Source organism: Pygoscelis adeliae, unplaced genomic scaffold, assembly GCF_000699105.1.
Source record: "Pygoscelis adeliae isolate BGI_AS28 unplaced genomic scaffold, ASM69910v1 Scaffold141, whole genome shotgun sequence".
In the NCBI taxonomy this organism is placed as follows: Eukaryota; Metazoa; Chordata; class Aves; order Sphenisciformes; family Spheniscidae; genus Pygoscelis; species Pygoscelis adeliae.
This window is the reverse complement of record NW_008824231.1, coordinates 2,490,642-2,503,908: the sequence shown is the minus strand read 5'-3', so window position 1 is coordinate 2,503,908 and position 13,267 is coordinate 2,490,642. Positions and strand designations below refer to the sequence as shown.

Here is a 13,267-nt window from a genome sequence, read left to right as displayed (position 1 = left end):
AGATGTGGGCTCTGCGAGGATTTTCTGAGCTCTTAATCCTGTTTGTGGCTAATAGGCCATGCTAATGTGGAAGGGCATCTCTTTCAGTACATAAAGGTCTTAACTGCTTGCTACCTTAGGGAAATGTGCTGTTAAAATGCTGTAATTGTCTTAGCAGTAGTGGCAGGCCATGAGGCTGTCGATGTAAAACTGCAACAGTGCAGGCCTCCTCCCCCACTTCTTTTTTTTTTTTGAGAGAGATTTTTTTATTAAGACAAACCCTAAAATAATTGCTGTAGGCAATAGAGGAAGTAGGCTTTGTATGTTGAATGTGGCAAACAGCCAGAGATCAGATATTTGTGGGCCCTTTAGGCATACGTGTATCTTGAGGGGATAAGAATGTGCGATAATATTCTCTTTGCTGTCTTTTACCCTACCACTAGTTTAGTTTCAGGGTTTTTTTTCTTTTCCATCCTACTTCGTTTGATTTCTTGTACACCGTTTTTAGTTGCAAAGAAGTTAGTCACTCCTTTCTCCCTTTAAAATGCGAGCTCTGTGCTTTCAGATGTCAATGTGACTAGAATTTTCTGACCACTTTTGTCATTAGAAGTCTTGTAGAATTTCTCGAAGCATAGGGCATGCCCCAATCGAATTATTCTGTATTAAAGTTCTGAAAGTATAAGCATAATTTTAAGTATATTAGCAACTTGGCAGAGACTTCTCTGTCTAGTCCATCAGTATGCTGGTCAAAACTTAATCTAAATAAATAGTGTGCAGTGATAGGACTTTCCCCTGCAGTTTCATGTGAGTGTAGAAAACACCACTTTCCACCCCATATAATTAATGTATGCTATTTAAGCAGCTACTTTATTAAAGATGGGGGCTACGTTCTTGGAATCAAAGGAGTTACGTTGTGTAGTTTGCTGGTGAAATTCTTTGGGTCTGAAAAGCTTCTGAGCAAAGTAACTGCTTGCGTTCCTGTTTGCTAATATGCAATATTAAAGGCATGTGCAAGATAGGAACCTTAGTCCCATGTTAACCAAGCGTTTGTTGGAGGATGTTGATAAAACCAGAAATTGGAGCTGGGTTTGTAGATGCAAGACGGAGGAGGGTAAGTGATTTGTGACACTGACTTGCAGTATGCGAGACACTTGATTTCTGGGTTTCTCTTGAGCAGAGGTTGCTAACAGTGCCAAAATACTTGTATTTTCCCCTTTATATCAAGTCCTATCTATAGCAGCTGCAAGGGAAGGCTTCGTCTGTGTCCATAATGTATTCTTTCTCTAATTGACTTATAAAAATTAGATACAATAATAGGGAGACCCAGTGAAAGTGTCAATCTTGAGGAATTCTTTTTTTTTTTTTTTTTTTTTTAAACAGGAGGTAACCATAATGCTGGGCTTTTCTCAGTCCTTTGCAGGTGCCTGTGGACTTCTGAGGTGAAGGGATGGAGAAAAGGAGTCTGACTGCATGCAGAGTGGGTGGGTTCTGGCCCACTCAGGTGGATATTGACTTTCTGCATTATGGCAGAAGGTCAGAGGAGAGGAGCGTACAAGTTTTTGTGAAATGGGCAGATTAATGCTGAAGCTCATTATCGGACTTACCAACGCCTGCGAACCAGGCTAGAATGTGAGCTCGTGACTGGTGCCATAAGCCTTAGTGCCAGCTAGCCTCGTATCTGCTCCCTTTCATGATTTTTATTTTCTTGTTTGGATTGCACATGTTTTCCATTAGACTTTTTCTAATGATCCTTTTCTTTGCACTATAGTTATCTGTATTTTTCTTTCCTTTTTACCCCCAGCTGTTCTTTGTCAGTTTGTCTGATTTTTTTTTTAATTGCATCATTAGATTTTTCTCCTTTTGTGCAACCCCCCCATGTTGTTTACATTTGTTCTTCCTTTATTCATCTTCTTATATTTTTCCCTTTTTAACTCTTATCCTTAGAGGAACCAGTTTTACTCTTGGAGACCAGCCCTTTCTTATTGATTGCCAGCTGCTTTTATTGAAACTAATTTGCATTCTCTGCTCTTATTGTGCTAGACAGAGGACTAGTGATTTTGAGTAAAGCTCTTTCCCCAAAGGCTTTGCTTGGAAATTGTCTCTGTATTTCACAAAAAGAGTGGAAAATAAAGAGCAGCATCAGTGCAAAAGCTGCTTCTGCCTAAACCAATGTGTTTGTGTCTTTGTCACGTGAAGAGTAGAAATGTGGCCTGCCCTGCTGCAGGCACAGATGACTTCTGCAGGCTGAAATGAGCTTGTGGGGTGGGGGGAGTGCAGAATGATGTGGCCTTATATTTACTTATATGGGCACTCCTTAGGCACTGGCAGTGACAAACCCAATCCATTTTGATTGGGACTGTGTATTGCCTTGGTACCTCTGTTTACAAGCACTTGTGTAGCTGTGATTTTTTTTTTTTTTTTTTTTGCCATAGGCCACTCTTACAAAAAATTATTGAAGAGTAAAGATATACTAGAGTTAAAGAGTTGAAGAGCTGTGGCTGTGTGATGGTAAACTTGGAAAAAAATTAAATCGGAGCAGGTGGCTGGGGGGGCTTTAATGCTCAAAGTACTATCTGCCTTCAGATAGGCTCTTTGATAAGGGTCTTTAATAAGGCTCCTTGAGCCTTATTAATTGCTGTTGTGGTTTGACCTCAGCCGGCAACTGAGCACCACACAGCCTCTTGCTCACTCCCCCCGCCCTGGTGGGGTGGGGGGAGAGAATTGGAAGAGTGAAAGTGGGAAAACTCGTGGGTTGAGATAAGAACAGTTTAATAATTGAAATGAAATAAAGTATAATAGTAATAATAATAATACCAGCAGAATATACAAAGCAAGTGATGCACGATGCAGTTGCTCATCACCCACCCACCGATGCCCAGCCAGTCCCTGAGCAGCAGTCACCCAGCCAACTCCTCCCAGCTTATATACTGAGCATGACGTCCCATGGTATGGAATATCCCTTTGGCCAGTTTGGGTCAGCTGTCCTGGCTGTGCCCCCTCCCAGCCTCTTCGCTGGCCGAGTATGGGAAGCTGAAAAGTCGTTGACTTAGTATAAACACTGCTTAGCAACAACTAAAACATCAGTGTGTTATCACATTATTCTCATGCTAAATCCAAAACACAGCACTATGCCTGCTACTAGGAAGAAAATTAACTCCATCCCAGCCAAAACCGGGACAACTGCTAAATATAAAAACCTTGTGTTCAAGCCATGTTGATTTTGGGCTTTGTATCATGCTGGAGGTATGGATAATCATGATTTGGCTGTACCAAACCTCAGGGTACGTATCTGTCTCCTTCTCAGACTGCTTTCTGTTTATAAATTTGTCTCACTGCTTTTTCACCCAATGTCAGTTTGTTTTTGTTTGACACCTTGGCTTTGTTTGTACATTGGGAAAGGAGTTCTCTGACCATGGTATAGTGCTTAGTATCAGGTCTGGAGAGGAGATGTGCTGTATAAATCCGTTATTAAAACTTGCTGAAGTGCTTTGCTTCTAAAATGTTTGTTCCTAGCGTGGCTGCTTACTGGTAGTTAGATGTCAATAGCATCTTACACTTCATGTAGCATTGTTGTGTCATGAAAGGTCTGTTGCTTGATTTTGACACCCAACTAGATGAATAACAAAATAAGGCATTGTTCAGGTGAAGCTGCAGGATGTAGCTTTTAGTTATAAAAGTGCACCCTCAAACATAGCTTAGGTACGTGGCTGTCATGATACAAGTAAGATTCAAGATCGCAGAGCCTTCTATTAGACCTTACGGGTGCCAGTATAAAATATGGCTCTGAGCCTGCAGCCGAGCCACAAGAAGGCTCAGGGAATTCACCAGGAGTTGTTTGTTTTTGCAAACTTATGTCTGCTTAGAAACCAATACACTTACTGTACTGCGTCTTGCCATCAACCCACCACACCCACCAGCACGGTGCAGCCTACTTTGAATGGGAGAGCATACAGTTAAACTCTAGCATAGTTTAGGACAGAAACTAAAGGATAAATGTCTTAAATGGCTTGAGGGGTTTAGGTGGCGATGCTGCATAGCATCAGAAAAACTCAAGTTTACTGAATTGATGCTGTTTAAAGGACTGGCTTGTAGTTTACACTATTTAATCCGTGAAGTATGTTTGAAAGCTTGGAGACTTGGAGTTACTTGTGAAGGACTTTAGCGTGGAGGAAAGGGGTGCATGTCAACTCCTTACCTAAATGTTTGAGTTTGATACCATTATTCAGAAGTCTTGATGCTGGTTCTTGCTGCTGAATTGAGATCATTTCAGTCCGCATAGTGAGCCTTAGCCAGTTTCCCTCCATTGTTTAAGTCTTTCGCACAGTGGTAAGAGAAATATTTAACAGGATAGGAAACAGTTTCTGTAAAAGTAAGATTTGCTCTGAAGTCTGATTGCCTGAACTATTTTTAAGACTTCTACATTTCTAAAAGTTGAAGCTGACTTACTTCTTTCTGTTGCTAATTTATTTAGCATGTTAACTCATTGTACAGTAATCTCCAACAAACACGCTTTTGCTTTTTTTAAATGACTTTATAAATTGGGGAAGAGAAACGGAAATATTTGTATACAATCATTTTATTGTTTTTTCCATGTCTCCCAGCTATAGAACTGTCTCCCACTCAGCCTTCCTGAGTGGGAGAAAGTGAGACCTTTCTGTTCTGTGTCCAAACAGAACAAAATGCAGAAGCCAATAGCAGAAGGAGTGAGAATCCATTTGACTTTTTAAATTCTTGCGTTTGTTAATAACAGGATGGGTTATTACTATTGAACATGATGATTTTTTTTAAAAAGAAAGTTATTACATTTAGTGTGTGCTTAAGAGGGAGCAAGGGGAGTTCCAAACACCCAAAGAAGCCTGTAGGAATAAATCTTTGGAGCAAATTCAGTAACAGGCAGAAATCTTCAAATTGGTCTGTATGTCTTAACATTGATTTTCTCCTGGACTAATTATGCCCCTCCTAACACTGATAGGGTGTAGCTATACAATGCCTGGCAGACTGACCTACGCTTCTCTGCCCACGCTCAAATAATTAGACAGGAGTTGGATCTTCTCTGTAAGCCTTCTAGCTTTGTTACTTCAGTGCTGTGCTCAATTTAAAATGCAGTCCTGAGAGACTGGCCTCTTTTAGCTTAGACACAGAACCAGTCTAAGGAATCCCTGCAGCTTTTGAGCTGGAGCTGGTTTGCATCTGATCTTCTCTGAACAGGTGTGAGGAAGATTGGGTCTGCCTGTGGTGTACCACCCAGTCATGCCCCATGACTGGTTCTGGTAAATCAAAGCTGTTGACAGCTGGCTTAGCTGTTTTTTCATGTTCCCTTCCTCATTCTCTGTGTATGCTCCTGAGATGCCCAACTGCCAGTGGAAGGTTAGTCTCAGCTGTCCTTTGTGACTTTGAAAAATTTCTGTGGGTTTTTTTGGGAGGGGGTAGTGGGGGTTTTTTTGTTGGTTTGGGTTTTTTTGGGGGCGGTTGGAAGAAGGTACCTGTGCACTTGGTGCTTAAAATTTTAATATCTGGATATGTTTTCTTGGCAAAGACTGGTTTTCTAGTGCCTCTCGCAACAGTGAAAAGAACCCACTGGCCCCTAAAGCTTTTCTACTTAATGCGCTTCCTTGACTTTTTCAACCACTTCATGCTTTTGCAAGGACATAATCCTGGATATTTTACATATCCTATGTTGCTGAACTAAATCACAATTTGGGGGTTTTGAGGGGTACGAGCTTTGATGCTAAATGCATACTTTTTCCCAGTATAACTTCATCCTCTGTGCTGGGCACTCCTGAAGGAGAAATTCAGTGTGAAAGGTCTTCTGACAGTTTTGGCCTTAGCAACTCTCAGAAGCACAGGAGAGGAAGAATTTAAAGGAAAGAGCTGCAATGTGCAGAGTCTGAAGAATTAACATCAGTATTTTCAGTCCCGTTTTTGTATAATGTAAGGAAAGAGGTAACTGGAGGAAGAAATCTTTCCCGTGATAGTAGCAGAGAAGCACAGACAGTATTTGAGGCCAGATAAGGCCCCACAAGCAGCAGAAGCATATTACACTGCAGAAGGTTTCTGGGCTGTGATCAGTGTTCTAAAATACAGTTTAAGAAACAGTCAACAATATGTTTTCCAGGGGTTGAAAAGACTTCCAGGTAGTGATGCCTCTTCATCTGTAAGCTTCAAATGTATTTGATAAGCCCCATATAATGCAATTCAAAAGTATTTTTAAGCTTAACTTTATTTTAATTAAAAAGAGGCATCACGGCAGGATATTCCACATTGCACATTTGCTGAACAATGTATATTGTCTGGATAAATGACTGAAAACTTTGCTATATGGAGTTTATTTGCTGCTGTCTTCTGTGCCAAATTTTAGTTGTTGCTGGTTTTTTTTTTCTGTTTTTGTGAAATGAATGGGTATGAATTTTTCTCTGAATATTTTCATTCTGTGAATGTTTTTATTCATTGTCTGAAAATAATATGATGCTGTGCTACTAAAAATAAAGAAAATTTAGGTTGTAGGCATGTAGTGTAATGTCATCTGCTTTTTTTTTTTCCCTGCCAGAATTACAGTAGGTGCTGAAGGTTTGTTCAGCTTGGGGAGGGATATAGTTGCTTTTCAAAATAAGTACTATTTATGAAAGTTTATTTCAGGTTATCTACTGGAGAGTGAACATGCAAGAAGGGGGTATATAATGCTTTCTTTGGAACATACCTTTGCTAAATATATTTTTAAAGGTTGCTAATCTGTTTCCTGCTTAGGAAACCAAGGAAGTCAAAGAGAGAAGGAGATTACGGACATATCTGTTACTTCAATGCTGTGGCGTTTCTATGACTTCCATCTCCTACGCAGTTACAAGCTCTGCAGGAAAGGGATATGCAACTTGCGTTGAAAACTTTCAGGTTTCCTGTTTCTCTGAGCAAGCTGGTTTCTGGCTGAGCCAGTTAACTTTTACTGCTGGGCAATCCCTCCGTATTTTCCATTGCCCTGGAAAATTTGTGGTCTCCACTGCTCCTGACCACCCTGGATAGATAGTGATCTCTTCCCTCCAGACTCACAATACCAGCAGTGTAGTGGCATCAGCTATGTGCAAGTCCCTTTGAATTCTGCTGTCAGTTGTACTTCTTGTGAATAAAGTGTTGCTGTTACGGAATTCCAGGGAGCCCTGAATATAAAGGTATCAATTACGTGTCAACACAACAGCATCTGTCATTGAAATTGGGTATCATTTATTTGGCATCAGCATAGCAAACGTTTGGCTGACAGCCAGGGTAAAATATTCCAGCAGAAACTGCTGCAACAGGAGCCATCGCTGAAGTAATTCTCTGATATTCAGGTGCTCTAACATCATCTTTTAATAAATTCTTAAGACATTAGGGACCTTAAGCAAAAAGCCTTTCAGTTCTTGTCTACTTTTATTTCTTTTTCATGTCCAATTTTTTTTTTTTTTTGTTCCTGCTCTCCGAAGAGATACATACAAGGTTGTGGGGTGTATCTTCCTGTGATTTGATACCCTTTTTTGGCTTTCCATTTCATATTCCAACACTTGTTTACATAAAAATTCCAAATTTTTGCTTTCAGTGATGGCTTCTTTGGGGAAACTTGCTTAACTGTGAAAGAGGCAAGGCTTTCAAAATAGGAGAGTAAGAAATTATATCCCTTTTCTCGTAAAAGATATGTAGCTGGTTGTTTGGGTTTTTTCTATTTTTCTTTCTTTTTCTCATTAACTTAGTCTCTCTAATCTTCCTTGCTTTTTCTTAGACCTTATCTAAATAAGTTCCCAGAGATGTGAGTCAAAACAGTTATTTCAGAAAGTTAGGAAAGTTCCGAGTTCCATAAGACACCCCGTTTGTCACGGGCATAATTGCTGTGGTTCAGTAAATATTTTAGAGTACCTGTGGGAAATCGGAAACTCGGATCACTTTGCTTTTATGGATGATCCTTATCATACTTGAAGGAGGTAAAGAAGTAACTCTTCTGTTTAATGGTATAGCTTGTAATAGTCAGCTGGTTGATTCTGTTGTAAACAACTTTTTAAAAATTAAAACGGGAAGATCAGAGCTGGAAAGCAGAAAATATGGCAGAAAGACTCGGGGTCATGTAACGTATCCAAATGTTTACCTCGTATCTTTTCACTGACTAGGCTCCAGACAGTCCCTGTCCCTTCATCAAATTAAAGTTTTTCACTTGTGTGCTAAATAAAGTCCTTTCTAGGAAAGTGTTAAGAACAATAAAGAGATAAAAGTAGTTGGGAGAAAATATGCATTGGATTTTCAGTGCTGGAAGAAAAGCTTGTAGAATAAAGATGAGCTGGGTTTTTTTAAGGTTTTTGCTTTTGTTGGTGTTGTGTCCTTCGTGTGTGTCCCCCCCGGTGAGGTTCCCGAGGTTTGAAGTCCTGTGAAGTTCAGTTTCTCTTTGAGGGGAGAGAACAATGAAAGGGAGGGAGGTCTATCATAATTCTCTGCATTTTAAATGGGTTGGTTTCTGTTTGGGTAGAAAAGAAATAGTAAATTTGGATTAACTCTTAACTTCATAGTCTCAAAAGAAATCACAAATCTAGAGTTAAGTAATGAAACCTCGTTAGGAAAATCAATGCTACCTTTATCCAAGCTCAATTTATTCAAAAGGTCAGCTTTGTTGCTGCCCTGGCATAGCTCTAATTTAATGATTAACCTCTTTGTGACTGTTCATGTAACTTCTGGCTTTCCATCTGGTACTTTATATAAGCATAAGCCAAGGTGATAACAGAATGCTGTAGTAGAGTGGTATGTGCTATTTTGGGAAAAATCCCCTTCCAAATCCTATATGCAGTATGCATCAGCCCCAGTGAAACTGAGAGAAGCCCATTAAGAAATCCGATTAGCTGTCTGCTCTCTAGATGAGTTAAAATCTCTGTCCAGTGGTAATCAGTGATGTCTAACTGGTAGCTTATCTGGTAATAGTGCTGTCGCCTTTTATAGAGGCACCTTCTCTTGCAGTTCTGCCAGGCATGTGTATTCCATTTCAGCCACGTATAACATTGAGTATCAAAGTGATACCCTATAATAAATTTTAAAATCCTCTTCAGTGCTGAACCTGGCACTGCCTTGTTCTGTTGTGTTGCCCTACCATTCAGCAGATCTCCTTGGAAGATCTAAAAGTGTCATGTAAGCAGTAGCATACAAGAGGAGGGAGAGTATGCTTTGTGTGAAAGCAGCACTGAAAAGTGCAGCATTAGGTTCAAGGTTCAAAGCAAAGTATTGTCAAGTACTAGACAGTGTGCTTGCTCTAGCAGTAATCATCTCTGTAATTTTCTGCAGGTTAAAAAAAAAATCCATATAATTCTGGGAAGTAAGTATGAAAAAGATTTCAAAAGTAGCTTTAGTTAATGTAATAGCCTGTAAAGTCTAAATTGTTTTCCTGTTAAAATGGAGAATGTAAGGAAGAGCAATTCTAGCAGTCTTTGATGTATTTATCTCCATAAAATACAGATCTGCCATCCGTTCCATATCCATAGATGCTCATGTCCATGGAGAGACCTGGCTGAAACCTGTGGATCACTGTATTAGCAACTGAGACAAGTTGCCAGATGGGAACTGAACTTCTCATCAGCTCTCGCCACTTGTACATAGTCCTGTGCCTTTTTGAAGGTGTCTTCTGTTGATAGTTGTTGCTTCTCATCAGTGTTTGTTCATCTTTCCTTTCACTTGAAGGAGGTGAATTTTGACTGCAGCTGTCCTGATGGTTGGCTTTTTTAAGTGCTGTACACTTTTGCTCTTGGGTTCCGTCAAGTTGCTGTGATCTTAGCCAGTGCTTTCTCCTGATTTTGTATTTCGTTCTAAACTTGCTATTCTGAAATACATTAATATTGTGTCATTTCTGTCTAGAGGTTTATGAACAATTTTGACCTGTTGCTAGCATCACCGGTTGATTGAAACTTTAGCGTGCACTCAAGGAAAGTGAGATGATACATATGGTACAGTACAGTAGATGAAAGGCAATGCTTCTCCTTTCCCCTTCTCAAAAATCTGCTTCATGATTGTGGTTCTAGTTTCAAGGCTTGGTTAATTTGTGAAAAAAAATCTCGCTTCTCTGTTGGACAGAGGGGTAAACAATGGCTGATGGTCTGTATCGTAGGAGGAGTAAGTGAATCTAGATATCTTCTGATATCTCTAGCCCTTTGTAGGAAAAAGGTGGTTCTCAGAGTCCTGCTGGAGGTGTTGTGTACTGTCCTCTCCTCCAAATGCACAGAATGTGCTTGTTGAGTCTCTTGGGTTTTGGAGAGCCCACGCTCGAGAGTATGGGTGCATTACACTTGGCTTTATTTAGAATATTCAGGTTCTGGACTGGTTAGTAAGAGACTCTGTTAAACCACTGCCTGGTTTTCTGTCCAGATATTTGGTTTATTTGCCTCCCTGTTGAACCTCCATCCCTTTTCTTAGTCTCCCCTCTTCCTCCCAGTTCAAATTAGTGGCAGTTTTTGAGGAAAATAACATTTTCCTTTTCCTTTATGCTTGCACTAGAAATTCAAGGGACAAAATGCCCCTTCTTCACTCTTAGGAGTGAAGTGCTATTTTATAGTATCCTCAGACAAAACACTGGGGTTGCTGAATCTACTTCTGGCACCGCAGCTCTTGTATTGAGGAACAGCCTGTTTGGAGCACTGTTTGCAAAACCATTTCAGTACATCTCACTATTACCAAGTCAGTACTGCAACCTTATGTAAGCCAGTCTCCATCCACTTAAATCCAGGACATATTTGATGATTAATATTTATATAAAACTTTCATGTTTCCACAGTGAGAGTGTCTCACTCTCAAAAGAAAAGGTGGCTTTTTCCCTGTTGACTTGGTGTGAAAAAGCTTGCAAAGGCTTTCAGCAGCACTGCGTCTGAGACAGGCATCAGCAGAAAAACTAAGGTCGTCTTTAATTCGGTATTTCATTTTGTGAAATTGCCTACTCTGAGAGAAATAAAACATTTACATGTATATTAACCAATGTTTGCCAGCTCTTGGAATAAAGCCAGTTCTCTCGGGGCCAAACAAATGCTCTGAGTGAATGAGTAATAATCTGCTATTGTCACTCCTAATTTATGGATGGGTAGATAGAGCAATGTTTGCCATTTTAAGTTGTCCTATTCGTTTGAAAGACTAAAAATCACGATTAGCTATCAGCTTGGAATATCTATAGCATGTCTTTTTATAGCTGATTTACTCAATATAGCTGTTGCATAAGTTCAAAACTTCCCCACGTGATAAGAAGTAATTGTGGAAGAGGATGAGAATGCATGAAGGTTACAGATGTTTTGGGACAGTAATTTGGAAGCTGCAGCCAGAGGCTGAAAATATATATGGCATCTCCTCTTTTTAAATTACATGTAAGGTCCCCGTGCCTCGTTTATTTTCTGAGGAAATCTGTATCATCGCTCTCATGTTAATAGAAAGCTAAGAATCTATGGATTCCCAAAATAATGGCTGTATTCAGCTCTTGTTGTTGATAGATAAGTAAGAGGAGGGCGTAATACTGAGTACCTTACAATGAAGTTTTGTGTGTCTCTGAGCCTTTTCATTTGCTTAATTTTTCAACAAATACAGTTAAAAACAGTTTTGAAAACTTGTTTTTATGCGTTTATGAGCGTGCTTTTCTCATGAAGTTAACAGGAATCTTGGCAAGATTGGGCTGAATAAAAATGGCAACGAGACGTTCTTTTCATAGACTCATAGAATCATCAAGGTTGGAAAAGACCTCTAAGATCATTGAGTCCAACCGTCGACCCAACACCACCATGCCCACTAAACCATGTCCCTAAGCACCTCATCTACGCGTCTTTTAAATACCTCCAGGGATGGTGACTCAACCACTTCCCTGGGCAGCCTGGTCCAATGTTTAACCAGTCCTTCACTAAAGAAATTTTTCCTCACGTCCAATCTAAACCTCCCCTGGCGCAACTTGAGGCCATTTCCTCTCGTCCTATCACTAGTTACTTGGGAGAAGAGACCGACACCCACCCCGCTACAACCTCCTTTCAGGTAGCTGTAGAGAGCGATGAGGTCTCCCCTCAGCCTCCTCTTCTCCAGGCTAAACAACCCCAGTTCCCTCAGCCGCTCCTCATAAGACTTGTTCTCCAGACCCTTCACTGGCTTCGTTGCCCTTCTCTGGACACGCTCCAGCACCTCAATGTCCTTCTTGTAGTGAGGGGCCCAAAACTGAACACAGTATTCGAGGTGCGGCCTCACCAGTGCCAAGTACAGGGGCACGATCACTTCCCTGCTCCTGCTGGCCACACTATTTCTGATACAGGCCAGGATGCCATTGGCCGCCTTGGCTGCCTGGGCACACTGCTGCCTCATGTTCAGCCGGCTGTCGACCAGCACCCCCAGGTCCTTTTCCGCCAGGCAGCTTTCCAGCCACTCTTCCCCAAGCCTGTAGCGCTGCATGGGGTTGTTGTGGCCAAAGTGCAGGACCCGGCACTTGGCCTTGTTGAACCTCATACAGTTGGCCTTGGCCCATCGATCCAGCCTGTCCAGGTCCCTCTGCAGAGCCTTCCTACCCTCAAGCAGATCAACACTCCCACCCAACTTGGTGTCGTCTGCAAACTTACTGAGGGTGCACTCGATCCCCTCGTCCAGATCATTGATAAAGATCTTGAACAAGACCGGCCCCAAAACTGAGCCCTGGGGAACACCGCCAACTGGATTTAACTCCATTCACTACAACTCTCTGGGCCCGGCAAGAATATTCTCTCTTTTTGTTGAGAAAGATGCGTGTTTTTAAAGGGGGCGCTTAAAATCCCACCCCTTTAAGCCCCATATTACATGTCGTAGAGGCGCAAATAGCACAGCATCCCTCTGAAGTAGGAGTTTAAGGTGTTGAGAGTCTCTCTGGAGATGAAATTGTCCTCAGTATGTCCTGTGAAGTCTTCTGTGAGATCTCCTGGCAGGTTGTGGAGGAGTGTGCTACATCATGCCTAAATACATCGGTAGGAGATGGATGAGAAGTACAAACCTTGCTTGTCAGCCACTAAGAGTAAATAAACACAGTGCAGAGATGAGAATGATAATTGATGTCAGTCTTCTCCGATGGATTGACTCTTCCATCTGCTTCTTTTAGTCTTTATTTCACTTCCATGCAGCTTTTCATTCATGTGGTGATTTCTTTGCTTTTGTTTTCCCTCCTGTCTTGCACACTAAGGGGGCTTTCCTGCTCTTTCTCACTGGGCTTCATTATCTCCCTTGCCTGCTTGTTTTGCTGCATCACAATTTTTAATTTTTTTTTTCTTTCCCCCCACTGCATTAAACTTCCTATCTGTGGTCTTGTTAAATGAAA

General features: G+C 41.0%; 1 protein-coding gene across 1 annotated transcript in view; it reads left to right on the top strand.

Moving 5' to 3' along the window:
* Nucleotides 1-1,435: 1,435 nt before the first annotated feature.
* The window catches only part of SMCO4 (single-pass membrane protein with coiled-coil domains 4), a 26,589-nt gene continuing 14,757 nt past the window's right edge, over nt 1,436-13,267 (top strand). Inside the window, exon 1 of the mRNA XM_009334839.1 lies at nt 1,436-1,480. The gene's annotated coding sequence lies outside the window, so the exon portion shown is untranslated. The remainder of the gene's footprint in view (nt 1,481-13,267) is intronic.